Raw genomic sequence first — 17560 nt, 5'->3', positions numbered from 1 at the left:
AAACAAGCAACTTAGAAACAAAGTGTTGCCCCTAGTTCGTATCCTTTGGCGTTGTGGAAATGTCGAAGAAGAAACTTGGGAGCCTGAATCTTCTATGTTAGCTAAATATCCCGAACTCTTCTCGTGAGGTAATCCTCTTTCCTTTATCTAATTCTTGTGAGTTTTAGCTATCCTTTCGAGTGTTCCTCTCCTTCTCTTAAATACCCTCCGCATTAGTAGTCCTTGCTTAGTTGTTTAAAAGTCTTAGTTAGAGTTTGGTCATAACTAGTGGAGTTATTATCCTTTTTATAGAGTTTCGAACTAAAGATTTTTGAAAATGTTTTACTGTTTTCCACTGGTTTTAACGTCAATGAGTGGTAAAGCTCGTTATTGGAGACGTCCGATAATTGGTTTTCTCATTTGTTGGTGTAAAAATATATATTTTTAGGTCTTTGATTTGGAATGTTGATGTTCTTGAACGACCGACGAGGATATTCCGTTCCATTGAAAAGACACATATATTTCATACGTTCATATTTTGAAGATTTTGTTTACTTGATTTTAAAGAGATAGACCTACATATATACAATGTTCCTTCTTCTAAGTTTCGGGGACGAAACTTCTTAAAAGGAGGGATGATTGTAACACCCCGTAAATTTGAAGACCTTTATTATATTTTAAAAGTAATATTTTAATCTATTTTTATTTTGTATTAATTTATTTGAAGTAAAATTTATTTGATAAAATAGAATCTTATTTTATTTTGAAGAAATGTAATTATTTTTGATAGTTTAGAAATGTTTAAAAGTGATTTAAACTATATTTAAACCTTTTCCTTTGATAAAATAGATTTCGGATAAAAGTCGTAAAATTGGGATTTTCTCATTTCTTACGGTCGTTGGGTAAACGAGTTTGGATATTGGGCATATGAGTACTTAATCTTTTAGTAAAATCGTGTTTAAGAACTTTAATTTCCTCGGAAATCGCGTTCGACGAATATTTCTAATTTCCGTCGAAACGAACCAAAACGTAAACAATTGAAACTCACCCAAACACCCTACCCCAAACCATGCACCCTCCATCCTCCATGGGTCTCCTCTTCATCTTTCATTTCCTCAATTCTCATTCTATCACTTCCTTCTCTCAAACACCAAATTCCTCTCAAAATAACCTCCTTATAATCCCTAAATCCACCATAACTTCTTCATCTCTCCACCAAATCGCATAAAAATTATATATTCGGAATCATCTCTTCAATCCTCATCTACTAGTAAGCTTTATTTTTATTTCCCCCAAATTTTGTTTAAGACACTTTTTTTAGGGTTTCGAATTTAAGCTTAATAATTGTGATTTTGTTGTTCTTATAGGTGAAGAATTTGAAGATGAGTTAGGTTACTCATATGTTGTTGAAGATGAAGAGTAATTTTGGGTTTTATAAGCTTTCTCAAGTTATTACTTGTCTCTTTGCTAGCTTAAGGTAACTATTCCGAGTTACTCGACGAATTAATGTCACATTAGTAGTTGTGTTTGTTGTTTGTTGTTGTTTGTTGTTGTTTGAGACGATCTTGATGATAAATGAATGAATGGAGTAAGATGAGTATGCTTATGTTTAATTTATGTTACCCATTTGTATATTATTGTTTGGAACAAATTTGGATGAGGAATTATATGTTGTGACAAGTCCGTGTTTTGGGTTTGAACGCGCGTCGATTGCATCGAGACGGTTTCCAATGTTTCCAAAAATATGACGAGAAATTAGGTGCTTTAGCCACTTGAATCTCAATTCGGAGTCCGTATGAGTAAATGGCGTCGTTTTATCGATTAAAATTTATATAAAAGTTTACCCTTGTGTGAGACGGTTATTTATGCTATTTTATTATGCGAGAATTTTGTGGAATTAGTTATTTTGTAAGTTGGAATATATTTTCTTATGTTGATAGTCTTTCACATGATAGAAATTGGAAATGGCATGAGAATGATATTGTGATGAATTTTGTGATTTGGGCCCAAGTAGGCCAAGACTCTGAGCTGGGCCAGATTGACCGGACGAGTTTGGTCAAACTAGGTTTAAACCGGTTAGCCTCGATTTGACCGATGACCCGTCGCGGTACTCGGGTCGAGGGTTTGTCTTTGAGGTGAGATTGGTTGTTATTGGAGGTTTTATGTTATGCCTTGATGTTTGTAATTATCATTTCACATATTGGTTGTTGGATGCTTTGGATGCCTTATGCTTTAGTCTTGTTGCCTCTCTGTCATTTTAGCTTGTTCTCATGGATTATGGTACTGTTGTTTAGCTGGAATTTGGATTATTATTGATATTGGAGATATTGTTGGATTGTCAGCTGAATATGCTCTTGCGTAGTCTTTCATATGCTAGGGTGTGTATGATCATTTGTGTGTGTGCAAGTTTGGACTCTTTGCCCCTCTTATGGTTAATTGGGTGTCCTACTTGTCTTGTGTGGTGTGGGCTAAAGTATTCAAGATGGGACTAGGTCCTAGGTGAGTATTTCGGCCTTCGTCATAGATAGGCCCTTATAGTCTTTGACGAGTATATGTTCACCACTTAATAACCTTTGTGTCTTAGCTTGGTGGGCTTATATCCAAGTTAGGGCATGACCTCCTGACGTACTCTTAGAAGTATGTGGTCAGCTTAAGTACTAGCCAACCCTTTGGTGGACTCCTTAGGGGTACTCATGTGTGTGATCATGGGTCTTGGATGCGGTACTTTCCACATGTCGCTAGGTCTGCTCAGGTTTAGGACTAGGGTGTTTACCTTACCTCGTGGTATAGACTCGAGTTACAGAGTGACTATTGACTGTCCTAAGAACTTATGCCTGTCTCTAGATATATTATCCTTTCTTGTTTGATGATTCTATGAATCATAGAAGGTGAGATGCAAGCCGGCTATGGTTGATAGAGTTTGGATTCCTGGATGTTATGTGATTCACATGATAGTGTAGTATGAGTCGGTCTAGTATTCACATGCTAGGACTATGCGTTGTCGTATTGTTGTTCACATGATAAGCATGATTGTCTAGCATCTATATGCTAAGGCTATGTGTTATTCATATTCATATTCTTATGTTTACATGTTATATTAATTATGACATTTCGTGGTCGGGAGAACTCGGAGTTACTCCCCACCGACCGTGGCTTTCGTATTTGTATAAAATGCGATTGACAGGTAGGTGATGCATATATGGGGTACATGGACGAGCTAGCGAGCAAAGTAACCTTGGGACCTAGATTGGCTTTATTTTATTGTGACCCTTGAACACTTTTTATGTCATATACTTTTTAGGGACATATGTCTCCCTTTTTCATACTTGGGTTGTATAACTTTATTTCGCGACTTTAGCGATGTTTTATTTATGAGGTTTATTTTGGACCTTGCATGTTTGACACTTTCCCATTTGGATATTTTTATTACAGGTTCAGGTTTTAAAAAATTACAGGTTTTTACCCAAATGAACCTATTACAAACATATCCATGCAGTTTTTATCTAGAATTATGTGTTTAATTTTCCGCAATAAATGAGGGTGTCACACAACAGTACTACAGTAGGAGTTGCAGGTTGCTTGAATTTTGAATTTCTTTCGTGGAATTTATAGGCTCTAATTTACTGAAAATTTGCTTTAAGGGAAGAGGATAAGGAGGGAGAGAAAGGAGGAGTGTGAGGGCTAGGGGAGTAGGAGCATTAGAGGATGAGAATGAGGAAAGGGAGAGGTAAAAGAATGAGGAAAGGGAGAGGTAAAAAAAGAGTAGGAAGGGCGAGGATGATGAGGGGATGTAGACGAAGGAGGAAGGAGGGATGAGAAAGAGGGGAAAATATTGTGTGTTTTTATTTAGGCATTTTTTATGATATTTTTGCAAGTTTGATTGTTTTTTGTTTCTTGATTTTGGGTTTTGATGGAGTTGTCGTAAATTGGTTTACGATTGTATTTTTATGTTCGCATAACTGATGCATTAATAGTATTATTTTTGTCAGGATGGGCACAAATTAGGTCATCAATGAAAGAAAAGCTTCCCAAATATAGCGGTGACATTGACTATATGCGAAAGAAATATTTAGCAGACCATTGTATAAAAATGCTCCAGCCTCCATGATGGGGATTTAGATGCACCAACGAGGAAAGGTTGGGCTTAGTTTCGTAGATGACGTTGCAACTTTAATTGTCAAATGTGGGATAAATTGTAATTAACTGTCGTGTTATTACCTATTTGGGACTCTAGAGTATAAGAAATGAACCCATAAAAGCTACTTTTTTCTTATGCTCTGTGTTCGGTTGTCCTCTAATTATTTTGCATTACACCTTGTGTTCTCATGTTTTCAAGCATCTTCGCCAATTATGCAATAACTACTATACTTGCCCAACTATTTCCAAATATTTAATGGACCATGTCTCTTGCTGTTGATATGCTTCCTACTTATCTTCACTTGGCATTTCGCCAAATTGGGGCACCGCGCCCGGTAGGGCGTGGTGAAACAAATAGTACATATAAAAATGGGTAAGGAAGGCTACTATTCCTAATGAATAGTAGAGTGAATAGTTGAGATTTGGTGGACTGGGTCAGTTTTGCTCTTCTTTTTGCGGGTTGTTTGGGTTTTCTTTTGGTGAGTCGATGCGGCCCAAGAAATGGTTGGGGTAAGTTACTTCTAGCGGGATTTTCTAGCGGGTTTGTGCGGTCCACTACCACTAATATGTCTTGGGCCTTTTACTCCTCCTCAATCTTTAGTCCAATCCTTACGTCTTTCTCTATTTCATTCTCATCCATTCGTTTTCATCTCCGTCTCACTTCTCGCTCCTCAACCACTCCACCTCCCTCAAAGAAAGATGGCAACCCTAATCGAAGATCTACTCAAAAGGTATTTTCTGCTTTTTATTACAAACGATTGAGAATCCATCTTTGTTGTTTATTTCACTTAATTTTGTTGTTTGACGTATTTTATCTTTTTTTACAATCGATTGAAAATCCCATTTTTTGCTGTTTATGTGCAAATTGATTTCGTTATTTGTTGGTATTTTCTTATTTTTACCGCCGATTTTGACTTCCTTTTTGGGTGGTTTTAGCGGCGAGAAAGTCACTATCTATTGAGTTTTTAAGGATGTAGTTTTACAATTATGGATGATGGATGATTACGTAAACAAGATTCTTTCTCTGTCCATTTTCGTTTCTACAACCCTTATAAATGTCTGGAGTTGTGAAAATTGGGAGCTTATGAACAGTAGGCAGTAAACTTCGTGCTAGTCACGTGAGATACAGTGTATGCACTGTTGCTCTCTCTTTATTATACTTCTATTATTCCTGCTCTCTTGCTTCTCTTCGTCTATCCTCCTCCTTCTTTCCTATATCTGGTTAGTTTCTACTCTTTCATTCTCCTTTTCTTCATCTTTAATCATCTCTCATCATTTTATTGCACACTCATCTCCTTTTTTTTCATCTACTGCTTTCGATCACTTAATTAGGGTTTTGATGTGTTCTTCGTTGGGGGTACAGTTTTTAGATATTGTGTTTGTTGAAGTTGGTTGATTGATTATTTGAATCGGGATGTTCTCAAGCTTTTGGGGATCATTTCAATGGTGGATTTCAAAAGTCCTGGTACTTTCATTTATTATTGTTTGTTAGCATGAATTTATTGGCTTTACGATTCCATTTTTTAGGTGATCAGGTTCATCCAGTTGATGATTGATCAATTTTGATGTTGTCTTTGATCGTTATTTCAAATTATGATAGAGTTTGTATCGCTGGGTGATAGCATAAAGGGCCAGTTATCTTTTGACAAGGGGGAAATGGGCCGTTGTGGATTCTATGTTCGTAACCGAAATATATCATCAAAATGTATTATTGCTGACTTCCTTTCTTATTTGTGTTAGACTCGTGCGTTATTTTCTCTTACTACCTTAGTTATTTGTATTAGCAATTAATGGCTAGATAGGGTATAATTTCAGGAAGTGAATTGCCAGTAATGAGAAATAGAGCAGGAGGTGGAGTGGCATAACATAAGAATAGAGTCTAACTGACTATGGTTGGAAACAAAGGTGTCAATTAGTTTTTGGTTGGGGGGGTGATGTGTGGAGTGGCCACGAGATGGGGGTTGGTGTGCTAGACTGGGCTAGGGTGTGTGGAGTGGGATGTGGTGATGTAAGCGAAGGCGTCAATATCCAGTTTGACGGTTTCCTAAAATGAAAGGCTGATTGAAAGGGTCCTCCTTGGAAAATGTATCCGCAGGTGCTTTCTTATTGCTACCGAATGTACATTATTCGTTTAAATCTGTGTATTAAAATCATGTATGTCCACCTTTTTAGTTATTCATTCTTATCTTAATTTGCAGTTCTTGCTTTTTTTCTCCGGATCATATTGAATTGCTTTTATTGAGATCATTTTGGATCGATTTTATTTAATAGGCAAGGATTTATCCATCTTAATTCACTTAACCCTCTAGCCCTTATTGATTGACTCTATGAGAGTTTGATTTGTTTACATATTACTTCTGGGATTTTAATAGTAAAAATATTTATATTATTTTCTTAGGATTTTTTGTTTCATTTATGTGTTAGTTAACAATTCACTTGTTTAGTCTCCCACTTTAATGGTCTTATAGCATACTTACTTTTACTTGTAAACGTTACATCGCTTATGGATAATCGTTTTGTTTGATTGTAACTAATTGAACTGGTGAATTAGTCGAAGTGTCGTGTCGGTGTCGACACGAAAGGTGTCGGACACGCGACACGGCAGGTAAGTGAAGTGTCGGAGTAACATAGGTTTACTGGTTTAAAGTGAATTGGTGATTTGGTTTATTTTCAAGCCGTCGTGTGAGAGTTTCTTATACAAAAACCTATGTATTAATTCATTAGCAACAAACAATTACGTATGTGATATGGTATTGTGATTGCAGGCCATCATGGTGATTCTTTTTGTGGAGTTTAATTGATTTTAAAGCTGATTTTTTCTTTTAAAAAAACTACGATGGAACTTCTAATATTTAATGATAGATATTGTGTTTGTCCAAATGTTTCGGAAGGAGGGACGGTTAATTGAAGTGGATAATTGAAGTTGATCAATGATGAGGCAATTGATGATGATGCTGTGGTTGGAGACTTATGTAAGAGGTATTTACATATTTACGGCCGCTTTTCTGTGTTTGTTTTATCATAAAATTGCATTCTTGTGATTACCTAATTGAAGCTACATACTCATCCTCTTAATTCTTTATTCTCTATGGTTTAGTTATTTAAATGTCTCTTCTGTGTTTGTTAATTGAAGTTTCTCTTCTTCTTCTTCTTCTTCTTCTTCTTCTTCTTCTTCTTCTTCTTCTTCTTCTTCTTCTTCTTCTTCTTCTTCTTCTTCTTCTTCTTCTTCTTCTTCTTCTTCTTCTTCTTCTTCTTCTTCTTCTTCCTTTCACATTCCTTTATTCAACCTCAAGTTGTACACCGCTTGTTTGGTCCGAAGATTATGGTAGCAAGTCTATGGATAATTGTTAATTGTTGTTTTTTGAAATTTTAAGGATTTATATCCGTTGCACCTCAACTATCCACTGCAATCTCCACCAATGAAACTTTTACTTTATCACCCTTTCAAAGATAAGTTCTTCGGAGACAGATCATCCTTTCATGCTTCTTGGCTATATTGCGGTTTAAAAGGCCTTAGTCTTGGGGTTTGTGGTATATGTCTGAGCTATACGGTAATTGCAGTTATAGGCGTGTCTATATCAGGGGATATTTTCCGTATAAACTAATTGTCTTTGGTGTCTAATTGATGTAAGTGAGCGTGGATTTTTAGCTTGACCCGGTCATAGGGAGTAGTTGAGGAATACGTTGCTGGGTAGCTTCTTATTGGTTGGTGTCTTGCCTTGTGAGACCCCTAATATCAGCAACTATATTTTATCCGAGCAACTGTTGGGAGTTTAACTTTGGGTAGCTATGCAGTACATGATCATAATGTCGTAGGTATATAAGAAAGTGCCCATCTTCCTTCACACCTTGTCAAACATTGCGAAACTTTAGTTGAAAACTTGAAGATGCGACAATGGTAAGATGAGAGTGTATTTGTGTTTATTTTTCTCCCTTGTAGTTATTTATTTGTTTGTTTGTTTTTTATTTTAATCAATTTTTCTATCTCATAGAGTACTTATACTGTGATTTTGTCTCAGGTTGTGTATTGACCCTGATCAAAGCCAGTCCATTATATTGCCGAGATATGTATCATAAATAGAGGTTCGACTTTCAGATTTTAAGACCCTTTTGCCCTATGGGTCATCTTTCCTTCCATTTTCGGTGCATACAGAAAGACAGCTAAATCAACTTGCAAATTCTGTTAATTCTGAGATTGGGAAAGAAAATATTAAAATCAATGGATCATATATTAATCCAAGCATGTGCACAACTGTTGCCCAGTGATTCCAGTGGGTTGTGTCTTGTGTTTGTGATTGAGATGTATTTTTGCACTATGGCCTTTCCAATGCCCTTGTTGTTTGTGTTGTAGTTAGCTAATTTAGATTGGCATATTGATAATCTAAGCGTCTGCACAACAGTTGTTCATTAATTTCAGTTGGTAGTGTCTTGTGTTCGTAATTAAGATGTATCTTTGCATTCTGCCCTTTCCAATACCCTTAGTTGTTTGTGTTGTGGTATGCTAATATTTATAACATGTGTTATTAAGTGGTGTCGTACTTATAAATTGATGTGTCCACACTTGCTGCTGTATGGGGTGAGCATTGCACCAGTTGATCTGTCTCCGAAGAGCGGTTTTGTTACAAGCTTTTAAAATGTTGCGCACGGGGCTCATTGTTGTTCACTGGGCATTATATAATATGTTGGCGTAGTCCGTTGGCTTTTTTTTTTGGGTTGCTTACTTAGCCTTGACCAATGTTCACTATTTGAGGGGATATCTTAGGTGTGCCGTGTCTGCCCAAGATGAATAGGAACGATTCTATAATTCGAGATATACAGGAAAAAATTGACCACATAGTGGTAGGGGCGCAGCCAGGATTGAAAATTTGGGGTAGCGAAAGTAGCGTGAACCCGTGAACACAATAACAACATAGAATTTTTTTTATAAACCATTCATTTTTTTATTGTCAATAAGAACTACACTTTCAATTTTAAAATACGAAAAAAAAGTTTTTTCGATAATTGACGTGGTTGTTGTTGACGGAAATGACGGTGGCTCAAAAAGCCTAGGTAGTTAAGATCTTTCATCAAACATTTGTTTTGCGAGAACAATTCGTATGACCATAAAAAATGACTAATAAAAAAATGATCCAATATGTAATAGACTAATACGTAATAATTTATATAATCTAATGAGATGAGAATTTTTTTTTAGGGGAATGGAGTTGAGAATTAGAGAATAGGATATTAGCAGACATATTTTTTAGGTTAAAAGATAATGTGGGTACCATATACAAGCAATATACAACTCAACAAATTAAAAAAATTGTTTATTGTAGGAGTCGAACCCGCATTTCTTGATGGATTTACTTGTACTTTACCACTAGACCATGTACATCATAATGCTACCTTAGAAACGTATTATTTATTTATCCTTTGAAAAATATCAGCGATATATGGAGTAGCAAAATTTCATCTTCTTAGTCAAATTTTCGGGGTTTGGGGTAGCGGCTGCTACCCCGTGCTACTAGGTAGCTACGCCTCTGCATAGTGGAAGAGGCGCCAAAACTATTTGCCCGTTTAGATGTTATCATGGCATCTACCCCCGTGTTCGGTTTGTTGTATGATTAAGAACCTCTGTAATTGGAGACACCCAGAATGTGACATCAGATATCAGGGGATCTGATTGGGCTGCTGAAACTAACTACGGGGATGTTGGAGCTTGTGTCCTCCACAAATTAGCGTGATAACATTTGTAAATCGCTTACAGGTTCACAAGGGTATACTTCGTATTTTAATCAGTTGATTAACGATTACCTAATAACGGTTGGCTTGCTAGAAAGTTTGACGTTATTATCATACAGATGGCGGTGATCAACTGGTCCCTAAAGGTCACACCTATAGGATGTGTTTGAGAGATGTGGTTAAAGAAATATAATCATATTGATGTCTTATATGACTAAACAGTTAGTCAATGTGTTGATGAGATAATTATTTAATGAAGATTAAATAATATTAATTGAGACGAATTAACTGTCAATTCGCAAATTGAATATAATAAGTTATATTTAATTAAATGTATGTAATGTTAGCTTGGACGAATTAATCTGTTAATTCGTAATTAAATGTAATCGGTTATATTTAATATCAAGAAGATGAATGTGTCATAGTGGTAATAGTGAGGGTACTCAAACCAAGAGGTCATGGGTCCGATCCTCACTAGATGACAATTTATCTTTAACACATTTATACATTTTTGGAATAACCGAAAATAAGGATTTTAATCCTTATTATTTCGGTTCATATGGGCCGATTTTTGGAAAAAGAAAATCAACCCTATTTCTCCATATACTCGGTTATAAGGAGAGTTAGGGTTTTTTTTTCAAAACCTAATTTTTGCTCATCATTTTCTCTCATCAGAAAATCACACAAATAAACCCTAATATTTACAGAAAATTGGGGATCTCATTCTAGCAATTTGAGAGGCATTTCTCGGAGCATCTTGGGTGCAACTGATAGGAGAATATCATTGCGATATTGTTCATAGGCCATAAAAGCTAGGACCGAAGGTTATTTCTTAATCCTTTACGATTTTGTTTATGCAATTTATTTTATGACTAGTTATCATCACTTTATAATTCGTTATAATCCTTAAATATAAAGGGATGCATACAGATAAATCCCACGAGTGGTATCAGAGCCAAGGCCACGAATTTTAATTTTGATGATTCTCATAAAATTGTTTGTAAACAATAATTAGGGTTTGCGAAAAAATATAATCGGCTGGAATTTTTTTGAGCCGTGGATTTTTTTTTTTCGTTTCCGTTACTGTTCACGGATGAACAGTATTTTTTTTAAAAAAAATTTTGTTTTTTTTCTTTCTTTCGGTTTCTCCTGAAAAACCGATTAAAGTTTTTTGCGGCTGTTTTTGTTTATGCCGATTTGAAAAGCATCCGAGAAAAGAAATTTTTATTCCTGTTACTGTTCACGTAGTTACTGTTCACATAGGACAGATTTAAAAAAAAAAAAATTTGTCTTGTTTCGGTTTTTACTGATAAAACCGTGTACAAAATAAGGAAAGTTGTTTTCTGTTTTTAGTTTAGCCGTGCTGAAATTATAAAAGAAAAAAAATTTGTTTCTTTTTTTTACTGTTCAGCCGAGACCAAAAAACAAAAAAAAGGATTTTGTTTTTTTGTTTTGGCCAATTTTGTTTATACATTAAATTTATAATGTATGATAATTTTTGTGAAACGGTTCACAAAATTTAAAGATACCTAATTATTTTAAAGCAGTTTAAAATATTGATGGATTAAATTCATATTACAAGTTTAATATGAATTAAGTTTTAAATTAATGTGATTAATTGAGGAATTGTCACTTAATTTGTTAATTTAAATAGGTGGTTTGGATAAAATTAATCAACATAATTAAGAAATTGTGTCATGTATGTTTAATTTATTTTTAGTTGATGCATTTTATTTTTGTTGAATGAATCGTTGAATGAATTTATTTACGTATTTTTGCAATCGGTTGTAATTTGTAATACTTAGTGTGACCTTAGTCAAATTATGTTTTCGTAATGAAGGAAACATAATTTTTTATGTAATTATGAGATATCGTATCTCCTTTTATTTTTTCTTTAGTTTTGGGTTTTGAAATTAGAATGTAATAAAAAGGTTTATTATGTAATTTATTTATTGTAATTTCAAAGAAGACTAAAGATGGAGATTGGAGCTCATTCCCGCTACATGGATCAAGATGGAACATCGAGACAAGCTTCTCGGGTCCAAGGATGGATTCCAAACTTTTATTTAATGTTCATTTTGATAGGATAGGCCACACTAGGACTTTATTATTGTTTTTACGTTTTCATTCCTATTGCTTTTCATTCACATGATAGTTTAAGCATCATATTCCGCCTAAACCAAACCACCTACTACTAAAATACATGAAAATTGACTCATATAGAATGTATGTTAGTTTTCATGGACATACAGATGTCATATATTGATTAAGCCATCACCTTAGTTTATTCATTCTCGCATGCTAGATATTAGTTCACTTAAAATGAATCTAAATTAAGTTGATGGGATCATCCTCTAAAACGGAAATTGAGATTAGTCTTTATAAGGGCAAACAACTATGAATCCCTTCTTCGTCAGTAGGCATAATATGACCCTTTCTACGTTGGGTAAGTAGTTGTGTTGACTTAGTTTACCTCAACATCATAGTCCGAAGAGTTTCTCGTGATTATGATGGACTAAAGATAGAATTTGCAGAAATTTATCGACCAAGAATTCTAACGGTAGAGTTAGCTAAGAGGTTAGCTTATCAATTTACAGATAATTGAGTCTTGGGATCATTTATATAATTCTTGAGGGAGGTAAATTGTATAAATGTTTTGAGTCTTCGCGTTATGACATTAGTTCATTAGACTTAAAATTATAAACGATGCACATGCTTATTATTTTTATTCTTCTTCTCGCAGTATAGAACACGATTATTTTGATAATACTGTTACAACTAAATGGCTGGAAATAACGCAATCCCAATGCCTAGTGCCATACTTGATCGCGAGTCCTGGCTGAAAGCTTTCATGGACCACATGAATCAGTCCACGCGACTGAAGAATGATGGGTCTAACTTTGCGGACTGGGAGGCGGCACTACGGAATGCTTCCATTGCTGACGGTAAGCTCAAGTACTTAACTGAGCCAATATCGGTCAACCCAGGCCCCAATGCAGGAGTCAACGAGTCACTCGCTTATAGTGACTACATTATGGAAGCGGGTGCGATAAAGAACATACTCATCTTTGCAATGGAAACCAATTTGCAGAGACGCTTCATTGCTCAGGGTGCAAACAAGATTTTCACCACGCTCACTAACGAGTTCTCAAAGGCACCGAGAATCGTTACTTATGAGCATACCTGTCGCTTCTTTGATGCGAAACTCCAGAAGGGCCAACCGGGTAGCCCACACATTCTTCACAAGATTGAGAATGTCGAGAAGCTGGAGGCACTTGATTGTAAAATCAGTGAGATCATTGTCATAGACCGAATGCTTCATTCTCTTCACGATGGTTTTGCCCTTTTCAGGGCGAACTACTACATGAATGACTTTAAAAATAGTCCTCACGAGCTACACTCTCTTCTCGTACAGACCGAGAAGGATATGAAATTGAGTGGGAGTGTGAAGCAAGATGTTCTCACGATTTTTAACAAGGGTAAAGGTAAGGGCAAGACTCATGGCGACCTAGCTGTAGGTGAGCCAAAGTTTAAGAAGCCAGGAAATGGTAAGAGTAGGCCCGGTGAGACTAGTGGCTCACATGGCAAGGCAAAGAGCAAGGGCGATGACATTGAGTGCCACCATTGTCACAAGACTGGACATTGGAGGAGGAATTGTCCCGTGTACCGTGAGGACATCAAAGCAGGCCGCGTCGTTCCTGTTGATATGTCATCTTATATTCATATGATTGAGATTAACCATACAAGTTTCGGAACTTGGGTACTTGATATTGGTTGTGGTTCTCATTTGTGTAATAATTTGCAGGACCTAAAGAACATCATACCTCTCGAAAAGGGTGATGTGGACCTGCGAGTCGGGAATGGAGCACAAGTTGCTGCAGTCTCGAAGGGAACATATGTAATCCAACTCCCTAGTGGTTTTGAGTTATTTTATATAACTGTTACTATGTACCCAGTTTATTTAAGAACATTATTTCTATTTCCGTACTCGATATAGACGGTTTTGCATTTTCAATAAAGGATAATACCTGTATTTTCTTTTTAATGAAATGATTTATGGCAAAGCAGTTTCCATGAATGGAATTTACATCTTAGATCAAACCACGGAAGTATTACACGTAATAATAAGAAATTAAAGGTTGGTAACAAAGATCAAACCTATCTATGACATTGTCGAATGGAACACATAAATGAGAAACGCGTGAAGAAACTCGTCGATAATGGGACTATTCCCGCATTCAAATTTTCTACATATGGCACGTGTGAATCATGTCTCATTGGCAAAATGACTCGAATTTCCTTCAAAGGTGTTGGAATGCGCGCTAGTGACCTATTAGGACTCATACATAATGATATTTGTGGACCTATGTCAATTACCGCTAGAGATGGCTATAGATATTTTATCACTTTCACGGACGATTTGAGTAGATACGGATATGTCTACTTAATGAAGCATAAAAGTGAGTCCTTTGAGAAATTCAAGGAATACCAAAACAGGGTTGAAAACCAACTGGGTAGAAAGGTTAAAGCACTCCGTTCAGATCGGGGTGGCGAATATCTTTCAAATGAGTTTGATCAACATCTTAAAGATTATGGAATCATTTTGCAGTTAACTCCACCTGGAACACCTCAATTAAATGGTGTGTCCGAACGAAGAAATCGAACCTTACTTGATATGGTTCGATCCATGATGAGTCACACGATAGTGCCTGATTCATTATGGGGTTTTGCTCTTTTGTCAGCTGCTCTTATACTTAACCGAAGTCCGACTAAAGCTGTCGACAAGGCTCCATATGAAATGTGGAAGGGAACGGTCCCTAACTTGTCCTTTATTCGGGTTTGGGGCTGCGAGGCTTATGTCAAATGGAGACACGAGGATAAGCTCGGCCCGCGATCGGTCAAGACATACTTTATATGTAACACCCCCATATACCGAGGAGCCTTAACTAGGCCTTCCTTAGCATATAAGGGCGTTACCATCTCGGTTGCCCGAGGATAGTAATGATCAAATGCCGATAAAAGAACTATTACGTTACTTTACAAGTGATTTATCCAACTATGGTATAAAAGATACAACTCAAAGTCTATTTGCTATAACTATTAACTTTCGTGGCGACTCATCCCTGCCCGGACTTCAGCTAGCAACCACATCAAAACCTGCTAAGACAGACTGCTCACCATAAGGGATCACGACAGACACACAAACAAACAAGACAACCACACAAGGTCAGTACTGAGATAAGACACACCAAAGTTACCAACAACTACCAAAGCAACACAAGACAATCGATCACAATCAGGCACTCCGCTCCATCTCCGTCACCGACTGTCCACTGGACCAGCCCTGCCAGTGGGGGACCGCAGCCGTTCCCACCTAAGCCCCCCTCATCATACCGAGCGATAACCCTGTCCCATTAATGTGCACATCCCCTTCCGTGGCGGGTTCCACGAAGGGCGAAACTAGGGCGTGAAGCCACTCCCGCAAGTGACTCCACTCAGCCGAGAACGCATCTCGAGAACCACAGATAAACAATCACAATCACAACATCAACAACAATGATACAACGATCGACACACTAGACTATTTACAGAGACTGAGTAGGCGAACCTACCTTTAAGCAATCGCAACCAATCCACGCCGACACATGCCATAACCAGCAACCAAGCAAAGCCTATAAGGACAATACGACCATCCATTACTACCAAGCAAACCCTAAAAGCAACGATGGGAATAGTGATGATGATTATGACATACCTATAAGGAGAAACCCGGCAAAAGACCGCTACCCGAGTCAAGCTACGCTCTCCTAAGGCATAAGGACCTTCAAAGGGGCTTCCATGGAGGTTTTGTGGTGAAGGAAAGGGAAAGAGGCGACTGGAGGATGGGAAGAATGAGGCGGAAATGATTTGCGCATTTAACAAAACGCGATTAAAAACCCTCGCTGAAAACTCGATACTCGATCGAGTACCCAACATACTCGATCGAGTGGCCCCCTACTCGATCGAGTAACTAAGCTACTCGATCGAGTAGCCCCTACTCTATCGAGTACCACTCCCAACTCGTAACCCAAGATAACTTGGCACGCCTTTCTAAGACTATTCCCGCTCTCAAGGTCAGTCAATGCTGGTCAAAGGGTCTCTAAAAGGCGGGTATTACAGTCTTCCCCCCTTAAAACAACTTCGTCCCCGAAGTTCAACTCACCTATCTCAACACACAAGACACGGGAAAACACGACATAGCCATTCTTCCTATTCAAGTCATAACTCCCCAGGAATACCATCCCCCCATGTCATCATCATCACTGTCTACGCTCTAATCGTAACGACTCTTACTACTATCATACACACATTATCACCGTCAACCGTTACTCTATATATTATATAAAACATCAATCTCGCAATGCAAAGCCCAACCCACGATCACCCAACATATGGTAACAACTATCAAACTATCGATCCGGAACATGTCTCATGTCAACTTTCATGCTGTACAACTAATGCCACCATGTTACTCAGCAACGTGATTCAATTACGATTCATCGCACCATAACTATTTCTTCATGACCGTCTCTTGAAACATACAATCACATTCACTTTAAAGAGCTAAAGTAACCACTTAAACTTCAAAAATTTTTATAAATAACCAACAAAACATTATAAACAAGCAAAACATAATTCAAAAACAGCCTTTTCATTTCGCGACATTACTCTTCCCCTCTAAAAAGGAACTTCGTCCCCGAAGTTCACCGTCGAAAATTACAAGACACCTTACCTATTACTTGCAGCATTACCTTAAATAAAAGCCATATTATTTGTTATAGATATTAATCACTAACTAAGTACTCCTTTAAATTAGAAATCATATACAAACCACCGGAATAACTGGCCGCCGTTGATAGAGCATGTTAACATCGTATGTCCAAATGTATGAAAAGGTGGAACTTCAACGGGTATATAGAAATATGGCATATGTAAAAATTAAAACTATAAGAGATCGTCATCACTTCACTACTTGTTATAAATGTGCATATAGAATCGAAGCGTGGCTTCCAACATATGAGACTAACGGTTCAAAGGTGTTACTATACACTAATAACCATGTTAAACATCAAAAGTGCAATTATAAAACAATTACACACTTTTAATTTTCGAAAGTCTTCTGTAACAGTGCTACTCGATCGAGTGTGTGAGAGTACTCGATCGAGTGCCATGCTACTCGATCGAGTGTCTTAGCTACTCGATCGAGTAGCCAGAGTTCAGAATGCTTTCTCTCTTTCTTCCCTGCAGCTACTCGATAGAGTACGGGGTACTCTGTCGAGTACCTACAGGCCAAATGCCTCATACAACCTGTCATAAACCAATATATACATACATGACCTTCATATAACTTGAGTCGGGATGATTTCCCGACCCCAAAATCGATCCTGCAATAACGTTAAGTAACAAATCCGGCCTTACGGCCAACAATACAAATCCATAACTAAAACGTCAACGAAAACAACTACCGAGATTTAACAACACTACCAACCACTACCACCGATCATGAACAAGGATAGAAACAAGGAGCATCACTCCTTCTACTGCTGCTGCTGCTGCTGATCAACCATCACCTCATGATCGCCGCCACCTCCAGAAGTACCCGCTCCCGATGACCCAATCCCCGCATCTCCTCCCGCTCCGGCTCCCGTACTTACGTACCATAGAGTCAAGCCACCGCAGG

This window comes from Silene latifolia, chromosome Y, assembly GCF_048544455.1.
Source record: "Silene latifolia isolate original U9 population chromosome Y, ASM4854445v1, whole genome shotgun sequence".
Lineage (NCBI taxonomy): Eukaryota > Viridiplantae > Streptophyta > Magnoliopsida > Caryophyllales > Caryophyllaceae > Silene > Silene latifolia.
The sequence above is the reverse complement of the archived record's forward strand: the minus strand, read 5'-3'. Positions refer to the sequence as shown.